This window comes from Strix uralensis, chromosome 3 (assembly GCF_047716275.1).
Source record: "Strix uralensis isolate ZFMK-TIS-50842 chromosome 3, bStrUra1, whole genome shotgun sequence".
Lineage (NCBI taxonomy): Eukaryota > Metazoa > Chordata > Aves > Strigiformes > Strigidae > Strix > Strix uralensis.
Window position 1 is genome coordinate 41097947 of NC_133974.1, and position 12023 is coordinate 41109969.

Here is a 12023-nt window from a genome sequence, read left to right on the forward strand (position 1 = left end):
TAGCTGCTTATGGGAAGAGCAGAGCTCTTTCCTGTTCAGCTTCCTAACTGAAGTAAACTGTGTCGCAGTTCACCCCAGTGGAAAAGCTAATGGAGGTTGACAGCCCCAAAACATATGTAACCTTCAGCTTTTCTGTAGCTAATCCTGTTAATTTAACTGTGAGCATAGAGACAGGTTGTCTTTGGAAGATAGAAGAAGAATATGCCTTCATAAAATTTTAACACTTTGTTTTTTGGTTGTCTTGTGAAACACAGGCTAGCCTTTCTCTAATGACACTTAAAAAAACCCAACACAACAAACCTTACTATCATTTGGAAGCAAGTTTTTGCCTTACACATTCAATGTGTGGCATATATTGTTAATTAAGCTATAACAGCACCCAGTCAGTCTAAACACAGATCTGATGTCTGTGATGGCAATATGGTTGTGCTGCTCTTAGCGTAACTGAGGTTTCAGGTGGTGGGGTGACCTACCAGAGCCTTTCTGCCCAACAAAAGTAGAAATTGTAATTAATAATTTGTTTTCTGTGGCAGATAGCTCGTGACAATGTTGGTACAATTAGCTGAAATTCACCCTAGGTTTGCCTGACTTGCTTTGGCCTAAAACTAATTACAGAAAAAGCAATATTATTCCTCTGCTGTTACCTTCTCCTTTGTAGAGGAAGTACTTGGAGTATTTCCTTGGTAAGGAGGACAAGCCTTTCTAAAACTAAGACGAGTTCTGGTTCTCCATAACAAGGCTCAGGAGATGTACTGATGTTATTACAGTGTTATAATTGTCCTACTATTACTATACCGGTATAACTCCTTTTGTGGACACTCTTCTTTGGAATAATGATGGCTGGTTTTCCATTCATTTAATTCTTCATTTCCATTACATTTCCCTAAGCAGATAAGTGTTCACGCAACAGTTTTAAGTATTCTTACCAAGAACTTCACCCAGGAAGACTAAGGCAAAGTTGTTCTCTCAGGCTTTGAATTAAGGAAACCCTGGATGTCTCTCAGCATGTGTATATTGCACTTGTTTAGTTTGAAATGCCCTGTGCCCACACAGGACCAAGACAGCCACTTCTGCCTTCATCTGTATGCTGAGAAGTACCTGTGTTTGAGTGCAGTATTAAAAAAAATAATTGTAGAAGAACCAGCACTTTCCCACAGAAGTTAATATTTATCCCACTGAACTTAATATTTTATATATTCTGCATTCAGCAGCAGAAAAGATTTGGTTACATTAACTTGTGACACCAGATCCTAAGGGCCATTCAGGCACAATTTAAGACAATTAAAACAGTCTGATGAATCAGGCAAAACTTCATCAAGATAAGCTACTAGAAAGCAAGCTTTTGCCAGGGCAGGCAGCACTATAATTGTAAGCAATTGATTAGGACCATGATTGTCCTAATCAGCAGAGTCACTCAGGCTTTATCTGACCTTTAATTTGTTGAGCTAAACTGAAGTAAGTCTGATTTAAGTCAAAATAAGAATTCACACAGCCCTTTGCAGCAAATTAAACCCAGCTAAACCAATGTAGCTTTGCATGTAGACAAGCCCTAAGGCAGCAAAATGTCCAACAGCAGTGACAAAGTGCTTGATGGTTGTCAGGGAACATGTGTTTTTACTTTCATTGTGGCAGGAAACACCATAGGGTCAAGGCTGCAAACCACTGTTTATATTGTTCTTTCTTCTACTTACTTATTATATAACCAATTTGCAGTGTCCCATTATGTGCCACATGGGGTGCCTTTAAAATTATATATTATAAGCATATTTTTAAATAGTACCCACAAATTTTATTAATACTGGGAATGGGAGAGCTTATTTATAGCTGGTGTTGTGCTAGATTTTATTAGATCTGCACTTCAAGCACAACACCTGTTAAAAAGACAAGTCCAGAAGCAGGACAACATTTTAACCTTTGTGCAGCTCTGAAAAGGGTGGGAAAGTAGCCCTTGTAGTGTATTGCTTTGGGACTGTGATGGAAATGTCGTAGTTGACCAAATGTTAGTCTTTATACATTCTCTTTTCTTCCCCTTCCTCTGCCATTGCTCCATTCCCCCATTGTTTTTTGTTTTCTTTTTTTGCTGTCTTCCTCTCATTCTCTTTATATACCATCTTGACTCTGCTTCCTCTTCCTTTTCCTTGAGATATCCTATTCATTCGATGCAGGGTCCACATCACAGTCCTTATATTTTCTTTTATGCCGTCTAACCATATTCCTCCCACTTCACACAGTGGCTCATTTCTCATTAACCAGTCATGCTCCCAAACACGGGACCACCAGTTAGCTGAGCTGTTTTCTAGGGCTTGTTCCATCTCACCCCAAGTGAGCAAAAGTCACTTTAAGCAGCGTCATTCCACTTGAATTTGGCCATGTGTACTGAAGGTTTCTTACTGATGTATCAGGCACGCCTTGTGGTTGCAGATTTTGTAGACGAAATGCAATACAGGTTATCTGTCAGGACTTCAGTAAAGTGTATGTCTGGTGCTGAGTGAAAAAAGATTAGTTAAATTGAAAAAAAAAATGGGGATTAGTACAGGAATTCCAAGGTGGGAAAAACAGCCAAAAGAAGGATGGAATAAATTTCTCAGTCTGCTTTGCTATACAGTCACACTGATAGTGCTGGCAAAAGGGAAAGGATACAGGAACAGGAATGAAAGCCAGAGGTCAGTGAAGGCCTGCTCTGCTTCTTTAGATGCTGGCTTATGCTGGTAAACTGTACCAAAAATTATGATCTGAACCTGCAACATGCAGTGACCTTCCAACAGGACATATATGTTTCTTAGGCCTAAGGTACTAAGGTATTTCCAGCAGAAGTACAGAAGCATATTTGCCAGTATAAGAGACATTCAAAACATCTATTTTTTCTAAAGTACTGTATATACTTCCACTCATTCAGGAAAGGTTAATTAAAACCAGGACTTGTCCAGAAAAAGGTGACTGAGCTGATTAGGAAAATAGAAATGGAAAATTTCCTTATTGCAAGAAGTTAAAGGATTGTTAGTTAAAGGTTATTGGCTCAACCAAATAACTGTTGAAGTCTATGATTTTTCTCTAAAAGCGTAAGAAGGAGGTAAGTTCAGGAGATTCTGAAGATCTATTTTAATGGTGCAGACTCTGTTGATACAGGAACTGTCAGTTACCTCACCCAAACTGCAAATAACAGGAAAATTTATAACTGCCAGAGGAATGAGTTTCCAGAGCACTCTTCCAGTAGCAGTAGTATGGGTGAAAATAAACAAAATGGACCTCAAAACTTTAAATGAGGCTTAGGTGGTCTTTAGATAAGGCTTAATATTTTAAGAAAAGGGATTGCATGGTATAGTTGCTTTCAGTGGCATGAGACTATCATGAATGACCCAGGAAACCCTTGCAGTCATTTTGTAATATAAAGTGGCAACAACCAAGTCACAGTGGAATGAGACTTTTTTCTTGCAAGGAGGTGAAGCAGCAATAACTCATTTGAGTCAGTTAGCCTATATTCAGAATAATACATCAAAGCTATAAAAGGAAAATTGCTAAACTCACTGGTGCATATGCATGAATTGTGCTAACGGACCTGGATATAGAATTATTAGGAAGCAGTGAGTAAAATTTTGCAGCTCTGACTACTGCAATTACCTCAACATTTCAGGAAACCGTCAACACTAGTGGAGAGTGGATCAGTGCACTTTTCCATCTGCTGTCGATCACTACCTTGTGTAGGTTCACCAAAAAAAGTAATAGGGTATAGGGAGGGCAGTGTCGTGAGATACTGGAAATGTTACTGCAGCCTCAAGAAAGAATGTTTTACATCCCCATGTCCTGTACACCCTTATCCTCCACTGTCAAACATTTTAATACACAAACATTTACGTTATGCCTGTTACCTTCCTTCCTTTTTCTATTGTAAAGAATTCACATTTTTAAACTTCACATAAAACATTCCCTGCTTGAATTTTGGAGAAACACGGCACCAAACTAAACTCTGCTTTGCTCTTGATCTTAAAAAACTGCTACAGTCCTTGCCTTAGCAGAAAGGAAGACTACACTTCTTATACAAAGATTTTTTTCCTAAATGTTCTCTTACATCTTTGTAGGGCAATTAATTTTTTGTAAGTGATTTTAAGGCTAAAGGAGCAGCATGGTATTACATACTAACTGGAGAGTAGAGTTGGGTCAACTAAAAATACATTGGACTGGAATGGTGAAAAAAATTACAGGCCAAATATTAATCATGTGAGTAATACTGAACATGTGAATTAAGAGCCATTGAAGTCAAACGTGCTTAAGAGTTGTGAACATCTCTCCACTGTTGTGGTAGACTGGAGCCCGGATCCCTCACTGAGCTTACACAACTGTGTCAGGCCGAGATGTAGTGAAGGTTAGGCTTTTCTTCTGTGCCAGTGTGTTAGTGAACAAACCACCTTAGGACACTGTGACAACTGAGACATATTAACTATTTCCTACTAATTTCCTCAAGTCTAGGAGGAGGTTTGAGACACCATCCATTCTGTTTACTCGCAACATGTAGCCCTGGGGTTTGATGTGCACACTGAAGAAATGGGCATGTACTTTTCATTGCAGACCTGTTGCTTCTTTGGAATTTTTGCATGAAAACTCAGTGGAAGCCAGCTGAAAATTTCACTTTTATTAAACTCAGTTTTCTATAAAGAACAATGAGGACTTGAATTAAAACTTATTTTCCCAGATCATTTACTGAGAGTTCAACTTCTCTGTCACTATCTTACCTGTCTTTTCCATCCCTCTCTTTTTTTTCACATATTATCTGCCTACATTTTGTTCTCAAAAACCTCCTCCCTCCCTCTGCAATTGACCTATGGGATGCTCCCCAGTTTCAAGCACAGCGGTATGTATGTGCGCTGTACCATCTATATACACCTACTGCTTAGCCTGCTTCTCTGACTGATCCACCCTCCACTTCCCCATCTCATATCCCCCTCTGCTAATCCCGTGCAGTACCTCTCACTTAGTGTACCTTTTCCATTCATAAAACAGAAGAGACGACAGTCTTCTGCTGGCAAATCCCTTCCTCGTCCTTTCTTCACCACCACAGGTAACTCTGTCATCCTCCGAGCTCATTTGCTGCCTTTTCTCCCCCATATGAAGGCTGGTTTTAGGCCATCTTTGTTCTTCTGTGAAGTATTTCCAACAACCTGTTTCCCCACATCAGACCTTGTTTCTGAAATTTTTCCCCAGACTTATGTCACCTCTATCTTGAAGATGTTCATAAATTACCAGCTTTCTAGAAGTTTCTCCTGGGGAATCTTTAGCTTCTCCTTTCCACTCAGTTCAGAGTCTCTCTCTTCCCCATTCCAGGAGATAAAGTTTTCATTACCCTCCTGCCCTTTTTTCCTCACCAAGCGGCAGCATCTTACCACTGTTGTGCCCCTTCCCGAGCCTTCTTGGGTTGTTCATCCCTTCAGTTTCAGGCCTCACATTTGGGGCCCGGCATTGTTCTGCTGCTGCGTTAATTCAGGATTTGTCTCGTTGCTTCTGCACGTTCTGGTCCAACCCAGCTTTCCTCTAATCGCTTCCTTCTTCCCCTCCTCCTGGTTTCCTCTGAGGGCTTTCATTCATGCTGCCCTTTTTGTTTAAGCCTGGAACAACTGCGCCCGTCTTGTGAACCAAATCCACACTGTCTTCATTCAAATCTCCCCATAAAACTTACTTCTGCTATAAAGCCTATCCAGCTCAGATTCCTCTGCTGAAATATATCCCATTCCTCTACAATAAAAACAAATCCCGTTTCAAAACAAAACAAAAAGAACTGAGCAAGAGACTGACTACGCAATTAATTTTTGCCGGTTGCTTTCTGCCAAGAGCAACATGCTTGTTCTTATCCCGCTCCTTAGGATTGTCCTCCCCATGTGCCTCCTGTTTGTCCTTTTGTTTTGTCATCAGCTTTTGAGTCCTTCCTGAGGGCTTCTGGCCTGATCCTGTGCTCATGTTGGTGTGAAGCAAGGAGTAACTCCGCTGCAGCAAACAGAGCTTTGCCAAGGTAAAATTTCTGTGGAAGGCAAATCAGCCCTTTGTTTTAATATTAGCTAATAAAGCCTGTGCACAGCTCCAGCAGAGCACTCTGGTTTTAATTAATAAGAATTAGCATATACATCTACATACACTCTTTTTTTCCCTTTGCGGGCTCAGCTACTTTGAAGAAAACCTCTTTGTATGTCTTCCTGGTTATTCTATATCTTGACATTAAAAAACCCCAAACGAATAAAAACCAAAGTAACATCAAACTCCCACGCAAACAAAAGGCTTAGCTGCTGCCGGTGACGGGGAGCGCTGGGAGCAGCCCTTCCCGCCTGCCGAGAGGAGCCGTCTTCCAGCCCGTGCTCCTCACTGCTGGGGAGCCGTCCAATTCCCAGCTCGCCGTCCCTTCCTCCGCCTTTGCACAATCCCACTGCAGTGACTTCCCAGTCCTAATTGGAGCCTCTGGGCATTATTGTATTATTATTATTTAATAAACAACCACATAAAACACTGGTTGACATTTAAATAAGAGTAAAGAAAGGAAAGCTCTGACTCCTAGACTGTTTTGTTTTCTTGTTGACTTGGGTGGAAGCAGGGGCAGGTTTTCTATACAATACCCACTCTCACTCGACACATGCTTATCTTTAATGTTTTAGAAAAGTCACTGCTAACGTGGGCCCAGCACGGATGAGAGGGCCAGGCCTGCTGCAGCTGTCAATCCCTGTTGCAACATAAGCTGTAAATATAGAGCCATAACCTGGACATTCCTGAATAAAATGCACTAATGGCTTCTCTTGCCTGAGCTAGAGGAGCAAGGATTCAGCATCATTTTCTGCATTGTTACCCCCAGCATGTCCTTTCAAGTGGTTATCTGAAACGTGCAGCCATCACGATGCTATTAAGAAGAATAAATGGAAAAGATAGTTTTATTTTTGCACTCGATTGTAAGTTTGAGACATTTCAGAGTGAGCGTTTTGATAACAAAAGAAAACGTGGTGTCCTTGAAGTGAACACAGAGGAGCACAACTCGTTCAGTAAGGGTTTGGAAAGAAACAAAGAGCTGAAGGCCAGAACTGACTCCTTTAGAAACAAGTATAAAATGAGACAGGATTCAAAATGCTTAAAATACTTTGGTGACAAGCAACAAAGAAGCATCTGTTACTAGAATTAATTGAATTAAGGAAAGGGAGAGAAAAACTTGAGAACTTTTTAAAAAATAGAGATTTGATGTGTGGGGAGTATAGGAACAAAATTCTCCCAGGCCACGACCGGAGCCCTGACTCAGCATAACTCTTTTCCTTGAAGAAAGTGAAAACTAGACGAGGGTGAGTACGTACACCCTTATTACCCTTTTTCATTGTGGATCAAAGAGGACGAATTCTTGGGGCTGCCAGCTCTCCACTTTCCTGCAGTGAGTCTGGAGTGTGGGCTGGGTTTATTTCTCTCAGTTAGGCAATGCCTTTCATACTCTATAAACGATCAGGTCTTATAATGGACTTCTTGTGAAATGTGAATCTTATTTACCGGTTTGTGTGTGGTATAAATGTTTTTAAAGTATTCAGTAGGAGTGAAACATTCTTGCCATTTATAAAAATTATGTACATATATGCTTTAATTCTAGGGAGTTCACCCCTCATTCTTCCCACCATTTCATTACATGTTTGCTCTCCTGTATTATATATTAAAAACTATATGCAGTGGCTCACTTGCATTTACATATGTGGACTGTAATAATTCTGTGATGTTGCTTGGAACTTCTGTATGAACATGTTATATAGAGTCAATGTGGGCATGACAAATGTATTGCAGATTTTTCATAGATAAGCACAGTCAGTGAATGCAAATATGAGTGCATTTGTGTGCAAGTTTTAATATCTAAGCAGAGCTTATAAGTGCATAACACCTGTAACCACAACTGTCAGTGCAAACAGGGAAACTACTTTTAAGGCATTTGCGCTGATTTAAAAGTGCTGGACTTTGAAATACTTCAGCTGTAATGGTGGAGATGTGTTTGTCCTCTGGCAGGTATTTAAGTGCATAAACTCTGTTATTAAAGAATATGAACTTTATTAGCAGCTGATATGCCAAGGTCCTTGTGAAAACAAGTACCAGAATGGTGAGGACTGCCTTATGAAGCAACCTGTGGCTTTTAAAGACATTATGGAAATCTTACTGTGAAATGGATTAAAAAGTGCTGGTTGATGGTTTTAGGCAGATGGAGAATTTTTTTGGAAAGCAAAATGGGGAATTACCGAAAGGGTGCTGGGTTTGCATGAGAGGCTGTGTAGCCAGTAATAGGTTTGAGCTAGAAGCTTGCTTAGGAAAGGCACTGCAGGGGCATATAACATAAGGAGAAAATGGAATGTTTGAATATGGGATGTAGTAATTTTCCCCTGAAAGGAGACTGAGTTACTGCTTTTTATGAGAGTACTGAGACAATAATATATTAAATTGTTACCAAAGATGTAGAGAAGAAGTATGTTCTGTAAAGTTTTCTGGTGCATTTTATCAAAACTGTTCATGTCACAAAGAGAGATACATGCAAGTGCAAGACTTTAATCAACAAAAAAGGCAAAATTAACCTCTTTCAGACTTTTCTTTGTTCATGAATTCCAATCTTTGCTTGTTTCTATATTTGGTGAAGATAAAATTGTCCTTAATTGGCCTGCAAATTATTTCCTAGATAGAGAGTTCAGGTTCAACATGTGAAGGAAATTTGTTCTGAACTCACTGGAAGTCTACCTGCTTGTTCTAAATAACACCATATGAAGTAGCTGTTGAACTGCTGTAAGAAAACCTATGATTTGCAGACAGAGGAAATGAAATTGTCTTTGTATTTGCATTTCTTTAGAGTTCAGTCCAAGTAGTTTATTCATGGAAAATCAGAAGGAGACAGTCTTCAAAATGGCCAGTAAACTGAAGAAGCTGGGCTTGGAGCATCTTTATTCTTCCCATTTGAAAACCTCACCTGTTGCTTGCTCCTACAGAGTACCTGGGAACACTGGTAAAAAACAAATTACATTAGTCCCATTGTATTTTAGAAACTCTTTTGTCTGTGTAACATTCGGATGATGTCAGAGGTTGATTATATGTTAGGTTGTTCCAATAAGAACAATTAATTTGGGGGCAAAAGCCAGTGAGGACCCTGTCAGACACTGAACAATGTTTTTGGTTTTCATGCACTGAATCATCAGTGTTTATAGGCCTCCAACATGTAAATCACCCTGAGGTAATCTGGAAGGGAAGGATATGAATAAGCCAATTAAATTGGCAAAGAGCCTAAGGAACACCCTGTTTAGGGATAAAATCACATGCCTGTCCTAGTGCCAGTAGTTTTAGAGAAAGAAATAGAGTTAAAATCTCTGTAGTTCATTTCTTTGCAGAGAGAGATGATTTAGAAGATTTTGGTCTTTTCCTTTTGTATTTGTGGGCTGAGGTGACTGAGATAAGGCAGTAGGTGATGTGTTTTCTGCAAGTAACTTATTTTGATGACACAGAAGGATGTCATCCAGGTTGCAGAGGGTGTAGGAACTGCTTGCCTCATTTATAGTAATTATTTCGTATTCAGTTTTATGATATAAGCATTCAAAGGACTGAATTGCCTTTTATCTTTCCAAGTACCTCCTTTTTTTTTCTTTTTTTGGAAAGGGAGGCACAGTTTTCCATCAGAAAGCCTTCTCCACTCAACTCAGCAGTTACTAAGCATACATTAAGGTGCTCTATATCTAAATAATAACAAAAACAACTGCTCTCTTCTTACCATATGCCAGGCCAGTGCCTTCAAAGGTGTGAGGTAACGGGAAAAAAAGGGAGAGGTGAAGAAAACTTTTCATTGAAAGTTGTGCAGAGGAAAAAGTATTTCCATTCTTAGTTTACTTCTTTACAGTATGAATGGATTTGTTTTGTGTTTTTAAGAGGCTTGCTGTATTTGCTGGAAGACTGTGTATTTCTGCCATCCCACCTAGATCTTTGAACTCATAGGCCAGTTCCAATCAGGAAAGTAGCTGGTTCTCTAGAAGAGACATACAGTGCATATGCCTTCACTGGAGGAAAGGCCCAGGCAGAACTCCTGGCTGACACCAGACACTTTACGTGGGAGTGGATCATTATGACCTCCCCAAGTACAGAAGAAGCTGTAATTGGCATTTGTATGTTACTAAGCATCAGAGAATTTAACCGTAAACAGAAATCTGTAGGAAATCAGGAGTTACCAGTTACACTGCTCACAGAACTACTTACTTAAGGGCAACTTTTGAGCATTTTTCAGACCCCATTAGGAGCGGGGGAGATGTAACGTCCCTTTTTTTTCCTCCATACAGCCCATCATCTTTGGACTTCTACAATTGTGTTCCTGGTTGAAGGGAAGTAACTTCCTGAGAACAGAAACAGCCAGAAAGCAGCAGAGACATGGGGTCACTGGAAACACCACCTAACAGCCCTCTGGATGCTTGGAAGTAACAGCATTGGGAAATCCTAGATACAAATGCACAGACTGGCAAAAGACCCAGATAAACATAGTTGTTCAAGGTGGTTTTGATGCCTCTCACCTAACCCCAGCCACCTGATAGCACAGCATCTAGCTCACACCAGTCAATGGAGAAAAGAGGCAGCTTCCAGGAACAATTTGTTCCAGCCCAAAATAGGTATGAAATGGGTGTGATAAACCTTCCTTATTCTGTCTGTCTATGTGGTGTGCTGAGTCGGCCTAGATGTCCATCTGAACGTTTTAGACAGCTAACGTTCAGTGAGATGAATCCCAGTTTTGGTGTTCAGCTCCTATGCAGTCTGGCCATGCGTTGCTGGCAGCAGAGCAAATTCCAATTACTAGATGAGGGCTAGAAATTTTGTACCCTTTTGTTCTGAGCTGGAACTGGAGGTTCACTTAGCCTCATGGACATGTCTCTGGCCCTCACTCACTTTCAGACGTTCAGGCACTGCTCAGAGCAGTGGAAAGAAACAGAAATAGCTGCTTTCACTTCTCTTGCTGGTGTATGGGCCCTGCAGAGAAACAGGAACAAAAGTAAGGTTAAGCAGGGTTTAAAGGAACAAGATAATGTTTGGTAGAGGAAGGGAAAAACACATAAGCTGGCCAGGTCTTTAACTTCAGAGAAGTGTACATAAACTGTTGCTGTGTCCCCAGGAAAACAAGGGGTTCGGGAAAATAGTCTAACTCTAGGCAGCATGAAATACAGAGCATATGACACAGTGTGAGTCCCTTTGTCTCGAATAGACAGCGCTCTAGAATCGGTATGACCTTACTCCTGCCCTTGTTAGTCTGAAATATGTAGCACAGCTGTAGGACATAGTTCATCATTTATCAAGGGTAAATACAGTTCTGGATGGGAGCATGGAGGTGAAAAGTGTTCTGCACACAGCGTTTGCTTGCGTGTTGTAACTTGCTGCTCGGAAAAAAACAGAACGCTTTGTCTTTTTGTAACACTGGTGAGTGACTCCTTATCATAACCTTGTGAGAGGTTTCAAGTACGTTCATGAATAGGAAGATGATTAAGATGACACATAAAAGTTTTCTGAATACTTATTCCTATTCAGCTGCATTGTCATATTTTTCTTAGTTTTCATTCCAAAACAAGGTGTTTCTAATCTCCAGTGTGATTGGTAGACCACATCCTTTCACTCTTGGTGGCCCAGCTTGCTGTGAAACTCAAGCAGAGCAATAAGCAAGTGAGTTTAAATGAGGGGCTGTCAGAGCTAAAGCAGCTACTTTAGCTGAAAAGCCCTGCAGTGACCTCTGCGGAGGAGGCCTCCATTGCTCTGAGCAGTTATTGTGACAGAACTCAAGGCTAAAAATGAAGTGACCTGACTAAAAAGTTTAGTGGGAAAGAGGCTAAATGGGGGATTTAGAGGATCTAGTTTGTAGGGGAGAAAGAGTAAGATGGCTGTGTAGCTGGGGAACACTTGAAAGTCTTGCTCTGAACACATCCATAAATCATCATGCCAGGTAGGGTATTTTCTCTTCCCCAGAGTGTTTTCCAGGCTGGGAGTCTGCTTTGGCCACAGCTGCTTCTCTTCAAGAGTCCATTAGAGCC

General features: G+C 40.6%; 1 long non-coding RNA gene across 1 annotated transcript; it reads left to right on the forward strand.

Moving 5' to 3' along the window:
- The first annotated feature begins 5862 nt into the window (after window positions 1-5862).
- Window positions 5863-11515, forward strand: LOC141941761 (uncharacterized). The gene is made up of 3 exons (XR_012628413.1): window positions 5863-5998; window positions 8828-8980; window positions 10296-11515. It is a non-coding gene; the product is annotated as an uncharacterized LOC141941761 (long non-coding RNA).
- Window positions 11516-12023: the final 508 nt, after the last annotated feature.